General features: G+C 40.8%; 1 long non-coding RNA gene across 1 annotated transcript; it reads left to right on the forward strand.

Moving 5' to 3' along the window:
• The first annotated feature begins 6,562 nt into the window (after positions 1 to 6,562).
• On the forward strand, positions 6,563 to 11,407 carry LOC135301328 (uncharacterized). The gene is made up of 3 exons (XR_010363076.1): positions 6,563 to 7,021; positions 7,579 to 7,684; positions 9,117 to 11,407. It is a non-coding gene; the product is annotated as an uncharacterized LOC135301328 (long non-coding RNA).
• The last annotated feature ends 5,837 nt before the right edge of the window (positions 11,408 to 17,244 follow it).

A 17,244-nucleotide genomic window follows, 5' to 3' on the forward strand; every position in this document is an offset into this window, starting at 1 on the left:
CTAAGAGTCACTTAAATTGATGGTGGCAGCAGCATTTAACGTGGGGGCTGAAGTCTGGTATCTGGCTGAGGAGGTAGGGTGGGTGGCAGTGGGCAGCTGCCTTTGTTGGGAAGGGCATCCATCAGTGCCTTCAGAGCCCCTAAAGTGCAGGAATTTCATACTGCTGTTTTGCACAGTGTTCCAGGAGACTCAGGAGGGAACTTTATATAACAGGGAGAAAATGTCTGCTTCTTGGAGGGACAGACAGTCCTGCATGACTTTGGCAGGGGAGAGAAATGTAAGATTATCAATAGCAGAAGAGTTCCCTAATCCTACCCTATTAAGGAAAAAAAAAAATCCTCATTAAAAAATCCTTATAAATCCTTAAAAATTCCTTGCAAGTCCTAAGCTGTGAGTACCAGTGTCTATGCACAAGCCCAGTTCCAGGGCTCCCTTGGTGACACTGGTGGAGAGGGAGAGAGGTGTTGGGTTAAATGTCTGCTGAGTCTCTGTGTGAGTTCTCTGCTGCTCTTTCTGGAAGCAGTGCTCTGGGTCTGGGTTTGCCAGGCAAGCAGCAATGCTGGCTTCATGGATGAGATTTGCACTGGTGCCATTAATCTGCTCCCTGTAAAAGAGAGAAATGCGGCACTCTTCTTGAATTACAGGATTGAATATGGGGCAACAGGAACAAATTCAAATTCGGTGTTTACTACAGGGTGAAAAGGAACATAACCTGTGAGTGCTTTTCTCTGTAAAGTTAGTCCTGGGTACAGCTCCGGCAAATGGAACATTAGCTCGTGCCTCCATTCAGTTGGTTGGCTCTCACTGTCTATCTTTCTGACTTTATCAAGTTTCAGGCAAAGCTTGGCAGTTGTCTGAATTTAAGTGAAATCAGCTATTTTGTTAGCTCTGAAATAAATCACATATCTGGAGGAGCGGGAGAAATCTGCCTGAAGAAATCTGTGATAGTCCTTGGCAGTACCTCTTTGAGCTAAGAAGCATATATTATGGTGGCTCTGAAGCTGTCTGGACAGAATTTGCACAAAACCATTGCTGTGACTTAGGAGCTACAGCAGATTTCTCTGTATTCTCTTAAATTCCTGAGTGTTGGCTTTCTACTGGGCACGGTATAAAGGCCAGAAATCACAAACTGGGGAAAAAATGTTTCCCCTCTCTTGGTAAGCAATTAGTGCAAACAGAAAACTTCCCTTTTCAGCATCAGCAAGTTCAAGAGACTGACTGCTCCACTTCCCTGGCACTCTCATGTCAGAAGCTGGTGTAGACAGCACTTGTTTCCTGTGATTCCCTGTAGCAACCTTATTTTCAGTTGCCTGGAGCATGGTGCAAGGTGACTTGTGTTTCCTTTTCAAAAGATGGCTTCATCTTTGGTACTGCAGAAAGAACCTTACTTTCCCACAGATTTGTGAAAATGTTGTTTGGTATGATACCAGAACATCTAGTTTCACACATTTATCTAAATGCTTCATTCTTGGACATTTCACAGTTCTGGGTCATGTAAAATCCTAAACAAAAACTAGTCTATTTTTGGTCTTTTTAGAAGATTAAAGCAAACAAACAAGCTGTCCTCTTTTCCTTCAGTGTTTAAATTGCCATTTGCCCTAATTAATCTTGTGCATGGCTCCTTAGCTAGGCAATATATTTTTTCGGTGTGTGTATGTATGTACATGTAAAATAAAAAGAGGCCAGATTATTTTGTGAGCAGATTTTTCCATGTTCTCCTATGTCTCAATTGCTGCTTAGGGTTCTAAGAAGCTGCATGCGTGGTTCTCATGCAGAAAACAGAGCAAACATAATGTAACTAACCCATATTGACTACCAGATGCCTCAAAGTGTTCAGGACTTGTAGTAAAATGCTGTTTTCTTTGGTCTGTCTCCACTCTGCCTTCTGATGCTTTTTCCTTTGATGCCCTGTGACCTCACTGCAAATGTGATGCCTTCTGCTCAGTGCTGTTGGACAGATGGACAGTGGTGCCAACAAGGAATCTCAAGAGCCAGCCCACTAGACTCTCGCTTGTCATTTCTCAGAAGGATGGTGGCTGATCAGCTAAAGCTAATGGTTTCTGACAAGTGGTTAACTAGACTTAAAGAAATACTGTCTCTGTGAAAACAGATATTTAAAACTGCACTTCTCTGTCAGATACAAGTGTTGGTAACCGTACTTTGCCAGCTGATCACGTCATAATTACAATTACTGTCCTAGCCCAGAGAAAAGGCTCAGCTCATTGGTCCAAGTATTGATTAACTGGTGCAGTCAAGATTACTCTACTTCACAGAGGAGTGATAACCAATAATAGTTTTACAATTACAACCTGGAAAGTAAGGTGATGAGAGGCTAGATTGGAACTTCAATAGATAAAGAGAGAGGCGCTGTTTATATAATCCTGAAGATCTTACAGCTCTTTGTTAAAGGAGGTAATTAACCTGAGGGAACCACTGATGACAGGGAGTGGTTCATGTCCTTGGGTTGTGTGCAGGGAGCTCTCCCCGTGGGAATCCTCAGAGCAAAATATTTAGCTGACTGAACAGGGTTGATGCATGTGTGAAGGTGTAAGGAGGCTGTATTTTGTTACTGTGAAACCATCAAATACAGCCATAACTGCACAAAGGGTGCGTGGCCTTTTAGTTCCTCCTGCCTGCCTGGTCTTCTTGGGCAGGAGTGGGAAGGAGAGGCTACAGCACGAAGTGGTACCAGGATGTCCCTCTTCTCTCCTCCTTCTCACGTGGATGAGGGAAAACTTAAATTCATTTGAAACAAAATTTTGTGTGGAGCAATAAAATTTTGCATAAGAAAACAGCAAGTCAGAACTCATTGAGTTTATAGGGCTGGTGCTAGTTTATTCTTAAGAGTGAGCTGCAGCTTTAAGAGTCTAACAGTTCCTTCAGCTTAGCAAGCAAATCCTGTGAAAATTCTCCCACTGTGGAAAAAGTTCAGAAGAATTTTCTCAGTGCTTTGTATGTCAAAGCCCAAAGTCCAAAGGCCAGGTCACTTTGTCCTGCTCTGAGATAGTTCAAATCTCTTGGATTAGCAGAGCTTCCAGAAAGCCACAGATGGAACCTCATTCTCCTGAAGTTCTGGAGGCAGTGAAGCAGGACATACAGCAACGATACAGCTTTATTGATGAAAAAATTATTATCTGAAGTCAGTAAGTTCATATATCCTCAATCTCTTTGACCCCATTATTTAGACTTCAGCTAATTTCAAAAGTCTGTTCCATAGCCAGTCTGTTCCAAAACACTGTTTTTGGAAAAAGCCAGTTACTCTGCTGTTCATGGATCACACGGCAGGAATGTGACTGCTCCTACTGAATAGCAACTGCCTGTGGGCAGTGTGTGTGTGCTTGTATTCCCTCATACAGCCCACGCTCCACACAGGGCCGTATTGGTTTATGTAAATTCATGGTAATGTCAATCTCTATACATGTGGGCATATTTCACCCATCTGATAAGGATTAAGGGACACACCCCTTGCTATATACTTTATATTCAAACAACCTGGGGTTAATTTGATGCCAGGAGAACAGCTTTTAATTCCCCTTCTCAAGGTATTAAACTACCAACATTAACTTTCTGTGCTCAGCTCTTGGGGTCTGCAAGGAAATGGTGTGAGCAAATTTGATAGCAGATGTATTGGCATGTGAATGTAAATTAGGTAGAGAGCTGTAGGCAAAATGAATATCAGGCTAAGATGTATGGTGATTTACAAAGGAAAAAATTGAACCAAATTAAGCTCAAGCTATTTTTTTCCCCTCATTGTGTTGATAGTTTGGGTGTTTGGTCTGTATCTGTATGTGGGCAGATTGTTTGGAAATAGTAGGTGATGAGTTCTTTTGTTAATGAAAATGTGGAGGGCTCTTGTGTCCCACTCTTAAATGTAAAATCTCATTGCCAGAGCAAGTCTTACCATTGATTAGATTTATTTCTCTTAATGCTCTGTTTTTCCTTCCTTACCAACTCTCCCTCAAATTCTACAAAAAGATTCAGGCCTTCAGTTTCACCAATTTGGGTGCATAATCTGGTGGTGTTCTTTTTATTTACAGACTATTGGTATTGACTATAGAAATATAGATAAACAACAATCTGCCCAATTCACAGATACCGTTTGCATGCCTCCCCTTTACTGCTGCTGCTCTTTAGCACTTCACTACAAAAACTTTGTTAGATTTTATGGGGTATTTATAAAAGTCAAGAGATTCCGGAGAATTTTACCCTTCTATTCAAGCTAAGGTAAAATATATCAAAGCTTGCAGCCCTTTTCAGCAAAATCATTGCAAGCAGGTCCTGCCCTTTCTTAAATTGGTAAGGTGACAGCTTGAGCTCATCCTTTGAGTGCCACTGTGACAGTCTGATCACCTGGGGAGAGTAGTGTCTTACAGACAGGCAGATCCCAAGCCATTTTAGTAATTATAGGTGAAAACAGCTTGCCAGTGCAGATTCTTGAGTGCCCAAGGCGTGTGCTTACAGTAGGAGCCTTCCCAACACCACTTCTGCATTCAGTGCTTCTGCAGCAGCTTGTCCACGGGGCCCCTGGAGACAGCATCTTGTAAATAGAATAATCAGGGGATAATAAGTGTAATGGACAGTAGTTTTGCAAGCTCCTGACCAGCTGGAGTAGAGAGACCCCATGGTGGCTAATGCAGCTACATGATTGTCAGGTGCTGGCTGAGCAGCTAACCAGGCCTTTCACAATTGCAAACCAAAGTAATGTTCCTTCTACTCAAAGATTGTGTATAATGTTTCTTGATTACTTCTACCAATAAATTTTCATCTTCCATCAGCCTAATCTTACCTGGTCATTGCTTTCATGAGGCAGTGAAGTTCCAATCTCATTATGGAACAGGGAAGCACATACTGTCAACCTTAATATCAACAGCATTGACATCAGGTTGTCAATTTTCTGTTCGTGTAGGAGTTAAAAGTGGCAGCCCATTGGTAGGACAACAGGACTTTTTCTTCAACAGGACTTTTCCTGAACTTAGTTATCAATGTCAAAGCAGAGGTTGCAAAAGTGTACTTTAAGTGAGGTGTAGACGCCTAAGTCAAAAAGCACAGAAAATGTCACCTCCTTTCCTATTTACACACTGAAGGTGTTTGAATTCCCTAAGGCTCCCAAGGCTTGACTTTGGCATTTTCCAATGCCTAAATCTCTGGAAAAACACAGAAGTCTCATTATTAGGACTAGGAAATTGCTTAGGTTCAAATGGGATTTCCAGTCAGGTATCTCCCTTAGCAAGTCTCCTGAAAGTCATGAAGGACTTGATTGGAACAGAAGTACTAATTTCACAAAATTAGGAATGTGTGACCCTTCTTTTTTAAAACTCAGGCAGGGAAAATCTCCCTCCTCCTCCAAATACAGTAGCAGTCTGGAAGCAGAATTGACCAAAGGCATAAGAGGTTTTCTGCCTAAAGCAGGAAAACCCAGCTCTGCGTATCTGGGCTGGAGATCCCAGCCACCAATCTCTGCTCTGAACTTGGGCTCTGTGGATTCAGAACTGGAGGGAGCAAGATGAATTCTGATGTTAGGATAGAGTTACTTGAGTTTTCTCCTTTACCTGTACTATCACTGTTTAGAGTGAATATTCCTCCCAGAGGTACTGTGGAAATTTGAATTAGCATGGACACTATCTTTCCCTGATTAAAAAAATTAAAAATTTCTGGATGTTCTAACTGCAATGTGTCCATCAGCCATTTGATGAGTTAACAAGGCTGATATGACTGCATCGCAGAGCACCAAACCTAAGCTTCTGTTAAAACAAGTGAATATCTAATTAATAAATTTCCTTTTGTTTGCCAAGATAATCTTCCCATACTCTCACATAATGCTGTCTGAGTCTGAAGACAGCTTTATCAGAAAAGGGTGAACCTTTCCAGACCAGACCATTCACCTCAGTGGAGTACCAACCTCTCATTCAGCTGTTTCACTCAGTATCCCTGCCACTTGTGTTGCTGGGTGTTTTATCTGAAGGTTTGGAGGGGCATGCAGGGTAGGAAAGCACAGGAAAGAAGAGCAATATCAGAGAAAGGAAGGCCATCCATGCATCCATGCAGCCATCCTCTGCATGTGGCTGATGGATTAAACCCCTCTGGTGACAGCAGAACAAACGGGGGCTGGAGATCTGACCAGCTCATACATTACAACCTCCCATCAGAGCAGTGCCTTCATATATTCCACTGCTGTTAAAGGTAGAAATCTTTCCCCAACACCAGCTGAGATCATCCTTCCTGCAGTCTGGGCTGGCTGTCTCTTGTCCTTCTGCCTTGTCCCAGTCTTTCTGCTGCTGTAATTTGAGCCGTCACAGAAACTGGTGTCAGTGAGTATTGTGAATATACTGAGTGCTGCTAACCAGAGATGTTGGTAGTGGTGCACCCCTGCAGCTCCCTGGAGGCTCAAGTCTTCTGTCTTCCCTGTATCCAAAGAGCAGTCTGCATGTGCCCATGTCTCCATCGCAGTGGCTCCTTCCCTGCCCAGGTTCTTCTACAGAAAACCTCTCCTCCCCCACTCTCCTCTGGATTTGCCCTTACCTTTCTCCTGAGGGTTTCAATACATGGCAGTCAGACAGTCTTCTCTATGTTGCTTGAATGGAAGCCTTTGCTTTTAGTTTCCACTTTTTTCTAAGCTGTTCACTTGGTCTATACCCAGAAGTATGAAAGTGGCTACACTAATCTAGTTGCTTCTCTAATGCTTCAGGTGTGAATATTGTAACTTTGTGTGCTCCAGCTTTGGTACTTTGTTCTGGATGCATGACAGAGAAAAATTCAAGGCTATGCTGCAAAATGTTTGTCTTTCTTCTTTTAAGGCTAACAACCAAGCCCTATGATTTTTTCCTCCTCTCCCTCTGTGCTGTAGCTTTTTCACACCTCTCCACTGAAGAACTCCTTCAGAAGCACTAAAAGGAGTCGCTACTTCTTTGGATAAGAGGTGGTTAAAAAGGCACAGGACTGTGAGGGGGAGATGGAGCTATGGAGCTGAGCAAGGCTGAGTCAAGGCAGAGGAAGAGGCAGCATCAGCTGAAGTCAAGGAGAGGTAAGGGCCTGGAGGAATAGGGAAGGGAGGGCTGTTGGAGCCCGTCCTTCATTGACCCAATAAATAACATACATGGTAATAACAATAAATAATTTTATGAGGAGCTAGATATGCTTTTAAGGGGAAAAATGGTAGGGGGTGTAACTGCAAATTGAGGAGGAAAGCAGCTGAGATGGGTTTCCTTGTTGCCGTCTGTCCTCTATTTGGCAGCAGCTCATTTGTGAAAAAAGCAGTCAAGAGTAGTTTATGATGCTAAGACATTTCAGTGACTTACACTCAGTGAAAATCCTTGATGTTTCTCCTTTAGCTAGTTTTTTCTGCTTAGAGCTGAAAGAATTTCCGTGTCTTAGATCCTATTTTGTTAAACCTGGCAATCAGTAAAATCACAAGTTCCTTAAGAAAATCCTCTGGGCTTGTAAAGGGACATGTTCATTACCCTTGTAATTAGCAGGAAAACTGCATCTTAACAGGGCACTCAGTCCCCTCTAGTTACCTTCCTCACAGCTCCTTAATCAATATTCAGATTGTAAATTGCCACTATTTAATATGTGTTGTAGAAAACTCTGATTATATATCACTGTGAAATGCTAAAAGAGCTGGGCCATGAATATTTCCATCAACCTGTGTCTCTTCTACCCCACAGATTCCACTTCCACAATACAGGTAATGCCTCAAAATGCAGTTTGGGTTTTGCTTTCAGTGGAGCTGATCCTTATGCAAAGGAAAGGTTACCTTGGGAACAAGGTTAAATGATAGGCTTATGGACCTACTCTCTTATTTCTCCTTTATTTTATGATGGAAATGTAAGATGTTGTGAATGGTTCATCATAACATATGCTAGCAGAAGCACGCCAAAAATAGCAATCTGAAGCAGCACACGGTATGTAACGCTTGCATACTTCTCAGAGAGTTAGGGAGATCATTGGAACAACACATGTCAGATGCTATTACTGTCATATTGCTGGGGCCATCTGTTAGAGGCCAAGATCAAGACCTGCTGCTTCCCTGGGAACAGCAGCTCCACAAAGGACTGTGGCAAATTAAACTAAATCTGCTCAGGCCCAGGGAGTTCATCTAAGGGATTTTCTTGTTTTGTTTTGAGATTTCATCAGGGATAAACCCAGCAGTATATTTTGGATATTACTCCAGAGGAACTCTGAGGAAAGGCTTTTTAATTATCTTTTTGTTTGTTTGTTATGGTTTTTTTTTGAGGGACTAAATTGCAGGTCCAAGATGAGGACCAAATTGCCAGGACAGGATATGCACATTTGCACTCACAGCTGTGCTTCTTGGGAAAACATGTTCATAAGTTAAATTCATACAAATATGCACATGAAATTCTTTGTAGCTACTGAACAATAATTTGACAGCAACCTGGAGCTGAATACGACAACTGATTTATGCAGTTGACTACACAGACACAAATTTTTAAAGCAAAGACTTTTGAAATTCCATATGGAATTTGGATGCCAGTTCCTCCCAGTGGTCTTCAAAATCTCAGCTAGGATACCTGTAAATGTATTTATTAGAAGTAAGATTAAATTCTATGCAATTTGGATCCACAAGGAATTTTGCTACTGGAGGCAGTAAGCTGGTTTTCACACATACACTTACTGTATCAATATAGCTACTCACACACACATATATCTATTCATATACATATAGATAGATGCTTTCTATTAGCATAAGGTATTAGCATAATGGCACAGTTTTAGTTCTGCTGCATTCATAGAAATTTATGTAATGGGCATATGTTTTACTGACGTGTTTCATAACAGTTCTAAACAATGTCCTTGCTGACACCAGAACACAATACAATTAAATGTATTGATGTGGAAGATTGGAAGTCTCTGTTATGAAGACAGACATGGTTCAAATGCCACGAAGTGGGAGGAGTTTGCAAATGTAGGAAAATTACATCATAGATCTGGAATATTGTTGTGGAGGTTTTGTTTTTCTGCATGTTGGTGAAAGACTTGGACCCAGCTCCTACCCATTCTGTGCTTTCCACTTAGTAGAGGAACTTGCACCACAAAAAGCTTCCAATGTTTGCTTTAACTCTGCTACAGAAGGAGGTTCTGTTTTGAAATCTCAGGCTGTGCTGCAGTAAAAGAATTCTCTTCCTAAGGACTCAGGATATTCACAGTGAGTGCCTCATTCTGCTCCTGGAGGAGCCCAGCACAACAGGGTGTAATAGCAGCAGAGACCTTTCCAGAGTGGAGGAGGCTACAATCTGGTACTAAAATAAGGAGAGTACAGTGGGGACTCTGCAGGGCAGGAGGGAGTTGCACAGGGAAGAAAGAGAACTTCTGGGGATTCCTGGCTGGCAGCACCTTGTCATTCTCCTTGTTGGCTATTTCTGTATTTTTACCCAATGTCTGTTTCATGTAAAATCTGTGGATGGTCCCTGGAGTTGGAGTAGGATCTAAGTCTCCTTTTCCAGGACAACGTTCTGACTGGCAGGATAGAGATCTGAAGTTTATTAACTACACCTTCAGCACCTTTTGCTTGTGGAGGTCAGACACTGGAGAGAGGACAATAACTTTATGCTCACAGCAATTTTATAATCTACTGCTGTTCCGTCCTCTGGGTCTCTTGCAGGAAACTGGTGTCAGAAAGATGCTGCTGCAGCTTTTGCCAGCAAGGAGTAATGATCCCAAATGCAGCACCCTCTGTACACATATCACTGTCTGGGGATGCTAACATTGCAAACTGATTATACACTTCAAAAGTACCTAACAACCTTCTATTTATTTCCTTTGCAGGAGAAATTCCCCAAGTAGGTCTGTGTCAGTCCTCCCGACCATTTCTATTCATTGCATTGTTCAATCAGAAGTGTTAAAAATACATTTTTGGAAGCTTTGTTTGATTGAAATTCCTCATGTCCAAATTAATTTGGATGAGTTGGAAAGCTATTAATTCTTTGGAGGAGGGAAGCAGGGTGGAATTGAAAGATAGCATGGCAGTTTTGGAGCCAAGCAAAGGGTGTATTTGCAAACTACAGGTACTGTAGAGATATTTCTGACCCCTGAGAAGTTCTAATCTAAAAGGGAAGCTTCCATAATATGAAATAACCTCCCCTTCCCTCTCTCTCTGGGTTTAATCTGAGTATTATTTGGGTAGAAGCAATTTTCTGATTTTGAAACTTGTGCCAAATGACAAGCTCCCAGGACAGGACATTTCAGCTCACTGAGACTGATGTTCTTGTCACTTTTACTGCCACCTCCAGCACAAATGGGCAGCAATGCCAGTTTCCCTGAGCAGCTGCTGGCATCTGCCACCAAAATGATCTCTGGGGGAATCCACCAGCAGACTGACTCCAGCTGAGAGAGCACAGAGCTTCCAACATCTCCATTCTGGGGCAGGTGTGCCAGTAGTCAGGATGACCGACCTCTGAGGACTGTCTTGCATTAAGCAAAAGCTTGAAATGTGCGTCTGGCACATTTTGGGCCGCAAAGGGTGGTATTTTTGGACTAATATGTGTTTCGACAATGTGTTCAAACAATTCTGAAGATTTCCCACAATCTAAGCGCTCGTGTTACCTCCTTGCTGGCACTTTGGAGTATTCTCCAATTTAATTTAATATCTTGCCTGTGTGTGACCAGAAAAGCTTCCAAAAATGGTTCCACTTTTAAATTCATAGAAAAAGAATAGTCAATTCTTAAATGATCTGACCAGCACTGAGGCAATTTCTATACATTTCAAAGTAAGTGGTAATAGAGAACCTTCATAAAGCAAATCCTAAACCATCCCAAACTGTGCTTTCCCATGAATGAATTCCATCACAAAAACTGCCTGCATGTGGACTGCAGGAGCTGAAACACAAGATGTGTTAGCACAAAGGCTGTGTCCAATCTCAGTCACAACACACAGAGAGGGTATTGCTAATCCCACTGCCAGACACTAAGTAATTTCTTACAGGAAGTGGTTTGTTCAGTCCCAGCAGAGAAAGAGGCAGTTCCACCATAGGGGCTATCCAATTAAGTGCATTTTTTCAAGAAAAGATGTAAAAATATTTTCCTTCATAAGCCTGAGCTTCAGCTGTGTATCTCTAGTGACACAGTATTTTCGTTCTGCTTGGCTTTTTGTAGTGTTTCATGATGTGACAGGTTTCAAGTATTTAGTGATTGTAAGATTAAAATATGCAGTGTAAAGGTGGCAGAAGTATAATGTGTTTGTTTGTTGCTTTCTTGCTTGATTTTCCTTAGGTTAGAAGAGGCCAGAAGAATTCAGATAAATCAGAGCTAAAATGTGGTTTTTTCAATATTGAGGAAATAAAGACTTGTTTACACTTGGAATATTCTTTAATGTAGGCAACCCTTGGAGTAATAGTATATATGGGGGAGGCTGAGGCTGGAGCTATTTCTCCTAAGGGAATTGTGAATTAATATGTGTTCCTCTCTTTTCCTCTAATTTCTCTCTGCTGGTAGGAAAAATTATATCTATAATGTAGCTTCAGTCCATGTCATTTAATATCCTAGACTGGTTCCCCCTTGGGATGTAGGGGAAGTGGGAAGAAGAAGTATATTTAGAAAAGGAGATGGTTTGTCAAGATTGTAAGAGCATTTTGGTCAAAACAAGACCCCTAAAATGCACTGGATTCAATAGAGATTATTAGAAAACATTTTTTAAAATGTTCTCTAGCAATTCTGTGCTGCTTTTTGCCATGTCCTACGGTTTCTGGATTCAGGGGTGGAAAAATTACAGTTTGCCTTACCAAGCCATGTGAGAAATGAAGAGTGCCAAATAGCCTGTTCCTGCTGATGGCTGTCAGTGGGACCTCAGGGAGAGAGCAAAAGAAACTGGGTAAATCCCTAGAGAGTCTTGCCAGCACCCAGCTCTGGTGGCCCAGCTCCTGGTGCTCTGCCTCTCGGGTGGGGAGCACCTCTCCTCCCTGGGGAGCTGATCTGGGGGTACATGTTGGCCTTTTGGGTCCTCTGTCACTCACCAACCCCTCTTTCCTCTGCCCATGTGCCTTTGGAAATGAGCTGCTGTGCTTCCCCCTTGAAGAGCAGCCACATGGAGAGGGGGCGGGTATTAAGCCCCTTTTTGGGCCTGAATCTTACCTGGTTTATTTGAGAAGAGGTTGTTGCCTTCCACTGTGCCAAACACCTGCTCCTGGAAAGCACCCAGTCACAAAGCTGTTCAACACACTCTCACAGTACTAGTAGGAAGACATTTATTCATTTTATCTGCTTTTTCCCCTGTGAAAGTAGTCCAAATACCTGAAGTGTCATTAGGAAAAGCAAGAGAAATACTGACAGTTCTTGTTTTGCAAATTGTCAAATGAATCCATTTCCCACCATTGCCAGTAATGTCTTTCATTACGGCTTTAATGAAATTGCATTGACATATTTATGGTCTAATAAAAGAAAAAAGATACCCTGTAAAAGAAGTTTTCAGAAGCTGAAATGTTTTAATAATGGTTTCATAAATTATTTTGATTTTTTTTAGTCATAAACTTTGGCAAAATGAGTGTCATATTATTCAAAACTGCTAATGAAATGGTCTCTGGACGGTGCCATTTAAAACCTGTAAGATGTATTTTCTCCTGCCTCTCCTTTAAATTCAATGCCCTTCATTTTTAACATCAGTGGGAAGCTGGCTACAATGTATTGTATCTTCTTCCCACACAGGCCATTTATTCACTATTATATTTTCCTACTCTCTTATCACTGGGAAAACAGCCCTTTGACATACCATTTTATGATTTATACTTTGAAATACGCACCTGATCCAGTTTTATTATCCAGTCCTCAGTTGTTTGATTCAGCTTGAGTTAAAGCAGGGACTTAAGCATCTGTTTTGAAATTGTTAGGGATTAGCCAGAAAATTTGTTAATGATTCTGATGAGCATCTGTCAGCTTTTTGTGGGGCAGTGGTGGGAGCTTCCAGATAGATTGTTGTGTCGGTGTGTCTAGATCTGGACTCTTCTTAAACTTAGGATCCAATCTCTTAATTGTATTCATTTTCATGAGTGCAGTTCTGGTTTCAGCAATAGATGTGTATAATTTTTTCAGTATTTTTTCTTTTATAAAATCATTAAATGAGTCTGACTGAGAGCTTTCTATGTTCGCTTCACTTATATGAATCAGCCGATTGCTGTATCCAGCTCAATTAACATCTGAATTGTCTTTTACAAAAAAAAAAAAAAAAGGCTATTGGTTCTATCCCAGAGGTTAGAGCAGACAAAGAAAATAAAGGTCATGTTATATTTTGAATGCAGAATGTACAGATGTTATAAAAAGATAAAATCTGAAATCCAGAATGAGAAGGAAGACTTATCTGCAGCTATGCTATGTATATGTAAATGATAACAGATGATTTACTGGCAGTATCTTTTTTTGTTCTCTTTTAACAAAGAAATGTCATAAAAATAGGCAAAAGAAAAAATCTAAAATGGACCAATGAATAACAATACATACTCAATCTTTCTTAAATATGCAGCTGGGGGAATATATGCTAGTTTCTTAGGATATGGCTAGTAAATATGTAGAGACTTAGTGGCAGATCTGCCTTCTTGGAACAATAGTTCCTATATCACAGATGAAAGTAAGGATATATGCATCAAAAATAAAGAAGAGAAACAATACATATACCCCTGAGACCTCTGTATAATTCAAATCATTTGTCTGCAAGAGAGTTAGAAATACTTCATACATTCAGGGAATACAGCTTTCCATCAGAGAAATAAAATAGATATATCTAGGATATATCAGCATTGGTCTCATATTTCCTTTCTCTGGGGTTCACTCTGATGTCATTTCATAGTAGCCATGCTTTTCTCTTTGAAACTCACCATTGTTAGCTCAGATGCAGGGACAAGGAACATTTCAGAGGCAGAGCTCTTGGCACAATTTTTGCTCATGCTGTATTTTTGTCCTGTTTCACACTTCCAGTCTCCTCCTCTGCCTGCTGTGTCTTCTGGCTGAGCAGCTGCAGAGTTCACCATATTTGAGACATGTCAAGTGCTAAGCTGATATAAAATTTTATCCTCCATGAGGTGGTGGTGGGGGGAACATGGTGACACAGAGTACAAGGAGTTTGGCCCATTTTTTCAACAAAGATGTGCGTGATAGTTTTCAAAGATTTTTGAAGGGGTTGTTGTTTTAAGCTGTTTGTGGCTCTTACAAGTGTATTTGTTTATCTGCCTGTTCAAGTGTACTTGTTCTATCTGCCTGTTGTCTACCTGCCTGTTTGTGACCAGCAAATCTCAGGAGTGTGGCTGCAGTGGCTTAGGTACTTATCTAAGTGTCAGTCACAATGCATTTATGGAAAACATTAATGAGTTTCCAAGAATCATAATATAGGAGAATATAGATATATAAGAATGTATCTAAATATAGATTTACAGTCCTGTGTCCTGTCTTTTGTATGTTAAAAGCAGGTGAAGCAATCCTGTAGCAAACAGGTGTAGGACTTGGCTTCCATGTGATATCTCATCTGAGTCTCAAATAGAGATCTGCATGATCTTAAAGCAACACCCTTACAAACTCACAGAGAAATGAGCTTTCAATTGTGATATTTGCTCAGCCTCAATTACAGGTTGAGGTGCTGAATTTCCCTGGTCTTTATTTTATAAAATGTCTTCCATTTCTTGTGACACAGAAATACTTAGAACATAAACCAAGTCACAAATATAATTTAGCAGCATTCATTAGAAGCCCACACAAACTAGGCAGGTCAGTTGATACCTCTAAAAGGCCTGGAATTGATTTGTTTGTCAGAATGGTAAAAATGTTCTTAGAGGTGTTCTAAGCACAATTTTAAATGTGACATTCATAAACTAACAAACTTTATAATGTAGTGCTCAAAAATGTACTGAGTATGAAGTGTATTTCTTACTAATTTGTAGAGGCTGCCCTATGTCTTCAGGAAACACAGAGGTTTGAACTTAGCTGTTTGCTAAAATTTTAGTGCAAAATTCAGAACTGACCTAATGTCTACTAAATTCTATAGTGTTTATTATTTTGTCTAAATAATTACTGACATGACAGTACTCCTGATCCATTTTAATGGTGAGGTAAATGTGCCTCAGGCTGTATCAAAAGACAGTATATTTTTCATTTAGTGTGAAACTTCAATAGTAGCCCTCCCTGGGTTTTTACAGGATTGATCATTATGTTGGAGAAAAAAAAAAGGATCTTTTTCTTGCATGCTATTTAGTTTTAAGGGATAATAACACACGAGAAAAAGAAGATTTTTTTTCTTGCACAGAAGTAAATAGCAACCATTTGATGAATCATTGCCGCAAGTGTAGCAATTAAATTTCACTCCTCAGGCAGTTTGTTTTGAATAAAAATATTGCAGAGTTCCATGCCAGTGTTTCTTATATAGCTTTGGCTTTTGTAGGGAATACTGGAGAGTTGGAAATACAGGCCTGTTTGTTCTCCCGATTTGTAAAAGAGGAATTGTACTGTGAGCCGGTTTGGAAAAGAAGGATGAGACCTGACTGCAAGGAACCCAAATTTGAATCCATGCCTGACTCTATAAACATCACATGACCTTATTTTTCATTATCCACCATAGAAAGTGAAGTGGTTTTTTGTTTGTTAAATCATTGGTCTCGGTCTTACCCTTGCCACTCAGGATCTGCAGCCATGGCATTGCATCTGTCTGTGAAGCTGAATTCAAAACACCCTCACTCTGGCTCAGAAAGCAAATGAAAGGCTTGGGTCAAGTGATGACAACGTTTAGAAAAAGAATTTATCTGGTTGCTTGATGGTAAAGGGGTTTGCATTTGCTTATTGATGCCCTGATCCCCCCAGGTGAGCCACATCTCATTGTGATGGCTAAACTTTGCTATGGATCTGAATTATGTGGCTGATGGAGCTGGACCTCATGCCTCTGACCTTTCCTGGTCCTCCCTGTCAGACTAGACTGGCTATTCTCCAAACTGCACCTGGGGCTGCCTTTGCTGAACCCCATGAGCCAGTGATTACTGCACGGATCCTTTTCAGGTGTCTCTGCTTTGGATCCCACTCTTTATGTTTACAGCCATGCTATTACAAGTATGAATTCTCAAATAACAAACTGTTTACTGGTAGACTTGGTATGCTGTGGCATCTGTAAACATCTCTTCTCTGTTAGTCCAGAATAACACTTTAAAGGTAGGCTTAGGGCAGGAACCACCAAAATTCCCTGCTCACATTATGAGATCTCTCCTGGTTTTCTAGTTTTAGTGGAACCTGTAGTTTTTCATAAAGGAATGCCTGCTCCTCACAACTCCTCTAAAAATCTCCCTGAGGTTTTCTATGTGGTGAGTTCCTGCAGAGAGAGTAGGACCATTGCAGGAAGGGGGTTGCCTGGTTCTGCTGTCTAATAACTCTTCATCTATGATAGAACTTAGCATAGCTACAACAGGATGAATAAATTGCTCTCAGTCACCTACCAGTGGAAATTTCTCTTCACAGCATCACTTTAAAAAGAAAGCAGTTCCCCTAAAATTTTAAATTGATGTTCCAGCTGAGAAAAATAACAGTAACTTTTGAAAGAGGATTTGATTTTTATACTCTTCTGGTTCAATACCCAGTAGCCTTAGGTATCTGCAAATATATCCTGAATACATAATCAGCCTGTGCTGAAACCAGCACAGTTTTCATATCTCTCTTTTAAATACAATTCTTACAAAGGCTGTTGCCCTACTGCAATACACCGAATCACTGCACAAACTTACAAAGTGCTCTGAAACCCTTTAAAGTGTAGTTATTTTGAGTAAACTACATTCTCCAGTTTGGTAATGTCATGTGGATAAATGCCTCTTTCACTAACTGTGGAGGGCCTACAAAGCTCTCGTGCTGTAAAAGTTTGATTTTCCAATTCTTGGGACTGGAAAATAGAATAGAGACTTGTCCTAGCCTTCTGGCAGAATTGACAAATCATTAATTCCATTGATTTCCACGGTAGTGAAATTTATCAAACAGAAGTCTATTTGTATTAGCAAAAAAAGTTACATGCCATGGAATTGAAAGGTCTCTTCTCATGCTTTTGCTTTTATACTTTCACCTTTATTTATTTGTTCTTTTTAAAGCACTGGTACATACTGTCATGTTCATAGAAGCTTCAGACAAAGATTATCAGTGAGACTCTCCTGTTGAGTCATGAGGTGCAGAAAGCCCCCTGGCTTTCTGAACTCCTCAGAGAGGTGTCTATGTGTGGCTGGATCCAAGTCTAGTCCCGGACTTGGTCAATGGTTTATGTCTAAAGGATTATATAGTGTAACC

The sequence above is a fragment of the Passer domesticus genome, chromosome 5 (assembly GCF_036417665.1).
Source record: "Passer domesticus isolate bPasDom1 chromosome 5, bPasDom1.hap1, whole genome shotgun sequence".
In the NCBI taxonomy this organism is placed as follows: domain Eukaryota; kingdom Metazoa; phylum Chordata; class Aves; order Passeriformes; family Passeridae; genus Passer; species Passer domesticus.